This window comes from Podarcis erhardii (assembly GCF_964252035.2).
Source record: "Podarcis erhardii genome assembly, chromosome: 3".
NCBI lineage: Eukaryota > Metazoa > Chordata > Lepidosauria > Squamata > Lacertidae > Podarcis > Podarcis erhardii.
The window spans coordinates 50,856,673-50,865,482 of NC_138507.1; the positions used below are offsets into that span (position 1 = coordinate 50,856,673).

General features: G+C 43.8%; 1 protein-coding gene across 5 annotated transcripts in view; it reads left to right on the top strand.

The window, feature by feature from the left end:
* The window catches only part of SOBP (sine oculis binding protein homolog), a 140,795-nt gene extending 134,268 nt beyond the window's left edge, over positions 1 to 6,527 (top strand). For all 5 annotated transcript variants that reach the window (XM_081856976.1, XM_081856977.1, XM_081856975.1 and 2 more), the window contains one exon: positions 5,524 to 6,527. The gene's annotated coding sequence lies outside the window, so the exon portion shown is untranslated. The remainder of the gene's footprint in view (positions 1 to 5,523) is intronic.
* The last annotated feature ends 2,283 nt before the right edge of the window (positions 6,528 to 8,810 follow it).

An 8,810-nucleotide genomic window follows, 5' to 3' on the forward strand; every position in this document is an offset into this window, starting at 1 on the left:
TGCTATTCTGCATGTATGTTAACTCAACTTTTTATGTAAAGGGAACCTGCGGAGCAGCCCAAAGTTTATCCCATATCAGGTACTAACTCCCTTGGGCCCTGGCTGCCTGAGCAGCCACAAAATTTCCCATGAAGGGGCTGGGCACCCACAAATATTGGTGCCAGGGCCGTGCATGCTGCATAGCACCCACAGTCATGAGGCCAAGCTGGCACTCCTGACCCATATATCACCAAGTCATAGGCCTGAAAGACACATGTTAGCTGAGTTTGGCCCTGCATGTTTTTAGTAAGGTAACCTTTCTCTAGAATTCTCTAGAGATATTCTCTATATCTCTAGATATAGAGTCTAGACATCAGTCCCTATCTTTCCCCTGGCCCTCCTGCTAACCTGATGCTGTTCATAATATCCAGTCAGGACCACCAGGTGACTCGCTATTCAGGAAGTGTACCCACTGAGGCCCTGGTGGTGCTCATAGTAATTTGAACCATGGTGCTATTTGAATCACAAGCAGTCATGATTAAACAGTGGGACTGATAGCTCAAGTCCTAAAGTTGCCTTCTGGTGTAAGGGAAATGGACACTAGTATTATGACAGACAACCTAGTTGTTTGGGCAAATAATGAAAGATGGGGTGCTGTGCTCAGTGTTGCCCAGAATAATTCTGTGGGAGTTTAGACTTATTCACAACATGCACCTAGCTACAGCACTCCTCCCAAGAACTTTATTAGCTGCATGTAGCACAAAACAGCATTGCCATTTTAAAATGAATTGGGGCATTTGGTTGCATTTTTTCTTGCTTGAGAAATCCTTCATACGCCAGCCTGCAGGCATATGTATCTCTTGACAATGCCACTTGAATGCCTTTGCATGGTACTTAAATTCCAAGGCAAGGGGAAACATTTGCATCACACCTATTATGCAATCGCACGAGTGCCAGGATCCTTAAGCAGAGTACCAGAATGCGGCTACCCCACTACTCCCATTTATCTGACAAAAATCTGACCTTGAAGCATTTCAACTAGAGGAAACACTCCTGTGAACAGAAAGTATTTCAATATCCATAGGCTTCTACCCATGTATAATTATGGACCATCTATAGCACAGCACACATATAGCTGTCACCTTCACCTCTCCTGAGTCACAATCTAATAAAATGGAGGGGAAAATATTTATCCCACTTCTGTAGTGCATGAGCTACACAAAATAAGTAGCAGCTCTGTGTGTCTAACCTGATCCATGTAAACCAAGGCACTAGATGTACGGAATTGAAGACAATGCGTGTTAATGGCGGTTGGAATTGAGTAAGAACTCTCTGAGCTAAACCACACACTGACTATTTCCATGGCTCCCAGCTTGTTGTTTCTCCCAAAATAATATGTTGCTGGCCTGGCTTTGCACTTGGAATGTTTCTCCCAGCTCCAGTGATGTGGTGTCATTTATATCACTTTATGGGGAAGGAGGGATAAATCACCAGCTGTTCAAAAGGGAAGGCTTTAATGGAAAGCCTTGAACTGCTTTCAGGGTTTTTAAGAAGAACAGAATTCATGCACATAACAGGCAAACCCGAAGCATTTACAGGGGCTGCCTCAGCTTCACGCTTGTGGTCGATGACCTCAGCAGAGCCTCCCTTAGAAAATTATGGGCTTGACTTTGCTCCGAGCCCATTTCTGTCCCAAAGGAGCCAGGCATATTCCGGTTCTTTGTCACCAACAGCATTTACATTCATTGCTCTGTTGGATCAACTACTGCACTGCAGCACGTTAGGGAACGGTAATCTGCTAGCCTGCGTCAACACATTCCCAATACTCAAAAGCAAAGAAGGCTGTGTTGGGGGGGGGTGGACAGGAAGAATCAGAGGGAAACCCATTTCCCCACGTTTTCACCAATTTATTGGAAATAAATCAGAAAAAACAGTCCCCACCAAAATAAACTCTGTTTTCCCCTGAGCCCTCACATAGAGATTCAAAAAGTAGAGACTCAAAAGCCTCCTAAGCAATATCTGCCTTGTGTTGTACTACTGACAATACAAGTTGTTGATAGTGAATCATAACATTAATATGAATTGGATTAGGAAGCGATTATTTGCTTGTTAGCACATTGGCAAGGCAGAACCTTTAAATGCAGGTAGTTTAAGGAAAGAGAAACAGCTACACACGTCACATGTGCCAAGACACACCACTGCCTTGACCTTAAATGCACGTGTCCCTCAGGTTTAAAGGGCAAGTCTACATTTGGCTCCTTTTGGGCACCAGGTGTTCCTATTTAGCTTGCATCTGATCCCAGCAACCTGAGCTAAATCCACAATGCTGTCTCATCTGTCTAAATAGCAAATGGGAATGAAAGCAAATCTACCAGAGGCTGCTGCATCTATATGATGCAAGCTGCAACGCTGGCACAGGATTTCCCAATAACCTATGGTTCCATTCTTTTGGTGGCAACAGCTCTCTCCCTTCTGTAGTGGTATTAAGATGTCACACTGGAAACATGAACTTTTTCTGTGCAGGTACACCTTGTGTTTCTTGCAGTTTCTCATCAATCAGTTGATTGGCCAGTGGAATAGGCCTACATTTTTGAGGCCCTAAAGCTTGAACTATTATAGGGGTTTCTTCGCAGCCAGCAACAAGGTCTGGGTAACCACTGTTTTCTTCAATGAGGTTGTTCCATTGCCACATTTTTTTTTTTGTAATAAAAACACCTTTACTACTGCATGTCATATTTTGAATAAAATTGCTGTACTGGATTATCTCAAATGTCAAAGGCACGGGTGTGAATAAGACTTTTCCAGCTATGGTGTGTGTGTGTGTGTGTGTGTGTGTGCGCGCGCACGTGCGCATGCGTACAAATTAGGGAAATGTTACATACATGCATGATGCATCATAAAATGATTTGAGTCATTTGACTTATATTGGGTCTACCAGACCCATTTTTTAAAAAGTAATGTGGACTAAAGTCACTTCTGGGGCACCTATGGGATTGGGGGACCCTGAAACTTAAATTTCATTAGTTTCATAGGAGATCCACCCCTGGGACTAGGTGGACTGTCAGCATCCAAAGGAAAGCTTGAGGTAGTGCAGAAAGGAAGATAACTGCCCATGCCATGAGTTTGGTGAACCAGTAAGATCAGTTTAGATTTTAGAAGATGGTGGAAGAACCGTGAGGCCCAGCATTGGCACCAGACATCCTTGGGCCCACCACTGATGGGTTCTGGGCTCACTTTAAAACAGCAACAACAACAGCGGAACAACAACCTTTTTTGGTGTAGAGTGGGTTGATCTAGCCACTGCCAGGTAAGCCTGCCATAGACAGCACCCTCCAACATGAGGCACATTAGGCTCAGTGACTGGCCCAATGATGTGCATGACTGGGTGGAGATTTGAACCTAGGTCTGTCCAGTCTAAATCCAAATTCTAACGACTGTGCCACACTGGTAATTTAGCACTAAAGTCCAGAACCCCTAGCCTACCTGGCAGCAAGCCAGTATGTCAAGTCCAAGTCCAAGCCACACAAGCAAAGTCCAAGGGTAAGGAAACACAGTCCAGGGACAATCCAAGTAGCCAGGTCTGAAGTCCAGCAGTCAGGATACAGTGCAGAATCAAACCAGAAGCACAGTCCCACAGAGGTTGTCCAGGATCATCCAAGCCAAGGTCTTTCAACATGGGCAGCTGAGCAGACACAGCCCCTCAGCTCTGCTCCCCTTTTGTACTTTGCTGATTGCAGCATCTGGGCTTGATGAGGCAGCTGACCCTCACCTGTTCCAAGCTTCCTCCAGCTGAAGAATCACACCCCTCCTCCCAGAGCTAGGGAGCTGGGCTGTGGGCCCTTGCTTGCCTCAACCTCTTAGAGCACCCCTCCTGCTCCTCCCTACACTTCGGAGCCCATGTTCATGGGGACAGAGGCCCCTCTGGCTCTGGTGATGGGTCCTACACCCCCAGCTTGCCCCAGTGTGTCCCAGTCCTGGCTACTCACTGGGATCCTCTTCCTCCTCCCCTTTGTCCTGCCAGTTTTTGACATAAAGCATGCAACCAAAAGGGCAGAGCCCAGCCTTGTCGATACAATGTAACTGCTCCGTGTAAGACACTTCTCAAAAATTAGTATTAACATTGATGCTTCTTTAGTTTCCCTGGTACTGATTCTAATTTATCTGGCTGCAACGTCACTTTATTAAACTTCATAGTGGAACAGCAGGAGACAGATTTGGAGTGGCTCAAAAATAAGCTGTGCTAATTCCTGTTTTGGGGGGAAGTAGCTTGGCTTATTTCTGATAATGAGTTGCTTCTGGAAATAGAAGGAGAGGATTGTTTGGCTCAAACTGTGGATAATATAATTGTGGAATTAATATTGGTAAGTCTAGAGAAAATCATGTGACAAGTCTAGAGGCGTCATAGGCTCCAACTCCGGGGGGAGGGAGAGACAGTTTAAGCCCCCCAATGTTTTCTTTTTTAGGGTGGCAGGGCCCCTCAATGTTCAGAGGATGTCATGTCAGGCCTCCCTAATTGTCCGGAGAAGCTGGTGCCTCTGAGTTTGTTTCTCCCCTAGAATACTGAAGGTAGAATAATATAGGCATCACTGCTCACAGTGGGCACATTCATCTCACTACTGTATCTGGTCCAACAGTTTTGCAGAATGTTTTAGGGTTCGACTAATTCACCAGGCCTGTTTGGCCACAGGCAATAAAATATGCTACCTGTTGCCTCATCATACCACTGCTATCTATCTTTAAAAGTGTTACCTGTTTCCTGCCTAAGACATTGATGTTACAGCTCTCCACATCAGAACCATTCATATATCTAGAGGTCTGGAAAATAAAATTGCATAGGTTCTACACCTTCATTTCCTAACCAGCAAAAAGAAGGGCTTTGTTTCTCAGGTCAGAACCCACAAAACACTGAGTGGGATTCAACTACTGTAAATTGTTACGTGTGTGGAATGAGGTCCACCCACGCAATAGGACATCACCCCTTCACCTCCCGCTAAATCAACTCTGGAGAGTTGGGGGAACCCCCAGCACCAGTTTAGGGGCCATGTGGGGGCACACAGGAGGAGAGGGAGAAAAGCCCAATGGTCTGTGTAGGCCTTGTTTTGTGCATGCTGATCCCTCTTAGGGCAATTCTGAATTCCACCTGTGGGTCCCAAGCGCACCCTGTGGCTGTTTCAATAGGATTTCTTTGAAAGCATCAATCCAGTATAGGTTGTGCCCCAAAGGTTATTTCAGGTCTCAAGATGAGAATATCCATTTCATCAAGTGAAAGGAGCAGGAAATAGTATGTGAGTTTTGTACTTTTCTCACACTGCAAGTTGGCCATTCATCACCTGCAACCATTTTGTAGGCCAAAAGGAAAAGGTGTAATGTTGTGCTGACACATTTTCACGGTATCAGAGCATAAAGTAGAAAAACTGTAAATGTGTCTTTCCCAGGTGGTACCAGGCATGTCCAGGGTCTGATCAGAACATGCCATCATTCCCACCTGCGATGAATCATAAGGATGCAGGGTGGACACTGACTTGCCTGCCTTTGTTTTTACAGGAATGCTCACTTTGACAGGGTACCTTGCATGGAGAAAGGGAGCAGAGCAAACCATGCTACTTCACCAAACAACACCAGCTGGTCCACTCACCACCCCTTCTGGTTAAAAGTCCAGCAAGCAAAGCCACTTCCCGCCATTAATTCTCTCGGAGGGAAGGCTGAATCCCTCGGGTGCCTTTGGCTCAGAAGACTGTAAGCACATCACGGACCCCACGAAGTACGCTCAGCATTCCAACTACCATCTCCCCTTCTCCCTTTTCCCTTTGGTTTCTTGCCGACGGAGGATTTTCCTCTTGATTTCTAAAGCCACATGGACCAATGTATGTACTTTCCCCCCTCACTGACTTCAAGGTTCAGATATTTGAGGCTGGACAATGAAATGGATTTTTCTCTCTCTCCCAAAAACTGCTGTGGTTTTGCTGCTACACTAAGAATTGTGATTTGCATTGTATGGTTTCGGACCTATTCGCGTTTTTTGATGGGAGGGGGGATGAAGGGGTTATACTGGAGTTATTGACACTTCAGCGTCATCTCTATCTCCTGCCCATGATGCACTTTTAAATGAAGAGTTATTAGAATATTTTATTGGCTAATATACTTTTTTCCCCCTTGTTATTTTTTACAAAGGCCACCTTTATCCTTTTTAATGCCATATTTTCAGTGTTACACTTTTATGGCTTTTTTAATTTTTATTTGACAGAGTAAGAAGCAGCATGAATAGTTTATACTGTGGTTTTTCAGAGACTGAATGCCAAGAGAACTCAGTAAATGTTTATTCCTCTCAGCTTTCTCTTTCAATTCCCCTAAATAGCACCCCATTTGGGAACAGAGCAAGAGTGTTGAACTAAAGACCAAAAAAGAAGAAGAAGAAGAAGAAGAAGAAGAAGAAGAAGAAGAAGAAGAAGAAGAAGAAGAAGAAGAAGAAAAGAGATCCCCTCAAGGTGTAAAACTATCTGGGGGAAATATTTTGCTGGGTGTTATGAAAGACTTGGATGAAATTTCAACCCTGATGGTTTTTCAGTGATCCAGGAAGCCAGTGAGACAATCTCGCCAGATGCAGACCCCTTTCATGATAATTAGAAAGGTATGGCCAAGCCAATGAAAACACAGGGGTAAAGTGAGAAGAGAGCCCCCATGATTCTGTTTCACTGTTTGCTTTCTCCTGTCATGGTTAAAAAGAAAATGTGCAATTCGATCCTCAGTCGGTGGGTGGAGGATAACAGGGTAGAATTTACTTGTGTGCACTTGTATAGTTGTAGCCAAGAGTCCAAAAGAACACTAGAGCATGTATGCCGGCACTGATTTGGTAAAACAATTGTGGAGTATCCCATTCTGACAAAATACTAAGGTGGGGGGGAATGGGGAGGGGGGATCATTAAAAAAAAAAAGTTCAAATCACCTTGTGATCCAGTGTAACTGTTTACTAACTTGAATAAAGCAATTGTTCACGCTACAATGCCTGGAGTACACCTTTACTATAAGGCTATTGTAATTAGCATACAGGAAGCAGTTTGGACAGGGCGTGCTTCAAAGAGTTGCGGGGTGGGGCAGGGTTTTAAAAGCCAATCAAACCCGAGCCTTATAGCAATGGTGTACTGAGGGCACTATGTACATACTGTATTTCTATATTTTCCTTTGTACAGATTCACTTAAGTCAAGCTACTGTTTTACAGGTGCTCCTTATTTATTAGGGCTGTGAAGGCTTGGAAAACTACACCCGACGAGCAAGCTCGCTTTTTAAAAAAATAAAACAAATGAAAAATTAAAAAGGTGAAGGACTGGAGGGAGGGCAATGGGGGGAGGGGGGAAGAGCTCATGAGCCTATGGATTGATTTCAAAACCTAACAGAGACAAATTTCTATGGGGAAAACGAAGCACTTTTAAGATGCTTCTGGTTGTTCTGGGCTCACACCATTTTTTTTTCTCCCTGACTGGTGTCAGATTTATTAAAACAAAATAAATCTCCAAGTTTAAAAATGCACTTAGCTGTGCTGTTGTTTTCCTTTTTATATACGGTATAACATCTGTCCACAAAAAAGGTCTTCGTTTCTCACTAGAAGTTGACAGGTATAATGGATATGAACAAAATCCAATATTTCATCTAAAAAGAATATCCTTGCTTAAAAAGCTGTTTAGGAGGGAGGCTTAGTTCTCTGTTCCTCCTTGGTGATCTCATTCCTTCTAATCTTTTAGCTTTTTTTAGCGAAACTGGAAAAAGCATTTAACTGGAAATACAGGCTCTTTCTCACTCACTCTCACTATCTCACTATCCCTGGTTTGGTGATGCTCCAGACCCCTCTCTGTGCTTTGCCAGACTAAGGGCTAATACACAAATTACTTCTCCATTCATGTACAAGGAACAATTCTAGCTAAACTTGCCAGCGTTCTTCCACATAGATGCGTATGTTTCATTCTGGTCTGGGCATCATTCCTAAACTTCTTTCCTTGGCGTCTTATCTTTCTACGTACCTTCACTTGGTTAGAAAATGTGACCTTTATAGGAGCTGCTTACATGGCTGTTAACACATTCTTTTCTCTAGTCACTAATACCGTATTGGCCCAAATATAAGCCACACCCGAATATAAGCCACACCTTTAAAATTCAAGGGTGGCCCAAATATAAGCCACACCCGAATATAAGCCGCTCCCTTAAAATTCCGCAGGCCCTCACACCCATTCCGTTTTACCATATGTCTGTTTCAGCAGCGATACTGTAAAAGCCCATTTTTGTAAGGTTGTGAATTTAAGCTGTGAATTTAACTTTTCACGGTCGGAATTGGGGGGGGGGGGGAGAGTGCGGCTTATATTTAGGCCAATACAGTAGATGCTGATCGAGGCCCACAGAACTAGTGTTTTGCTGTACAGATTTCAGATGCTTTTCATAAATTGGTGTGGCCTTGAAAATAAACTTCCAAGCTGAGAAATGCTAATCAGGATTTTGAATGCTGAACTCAATGGGACTTTTGCATGGTTGTTGTTATTCTTGTTATTTTCAGCAGTGTCAGCGATAAAAACATAAGGATGGTAATCGTGGAGGCATTTCCGAACAGGAGCTTAATATCACAAATGGATCTTATATATATATATATATAAACACAGTGGTACCTCGGGTTAAGTACTTAATTTGTTCTGGAGGTCCGTACTTAACCTGAAACTGTTCTTAACCTGAAGCACCACTTTAGCTAATGGGGCTTATTGCTGCCGCCGCGCTGTCGGAGCACAATTTCTGTTCTCATCCTGAAGCAAAGTTCTTAACCCGAGGTACTATTTTTGGGTTAGCGAAGTCT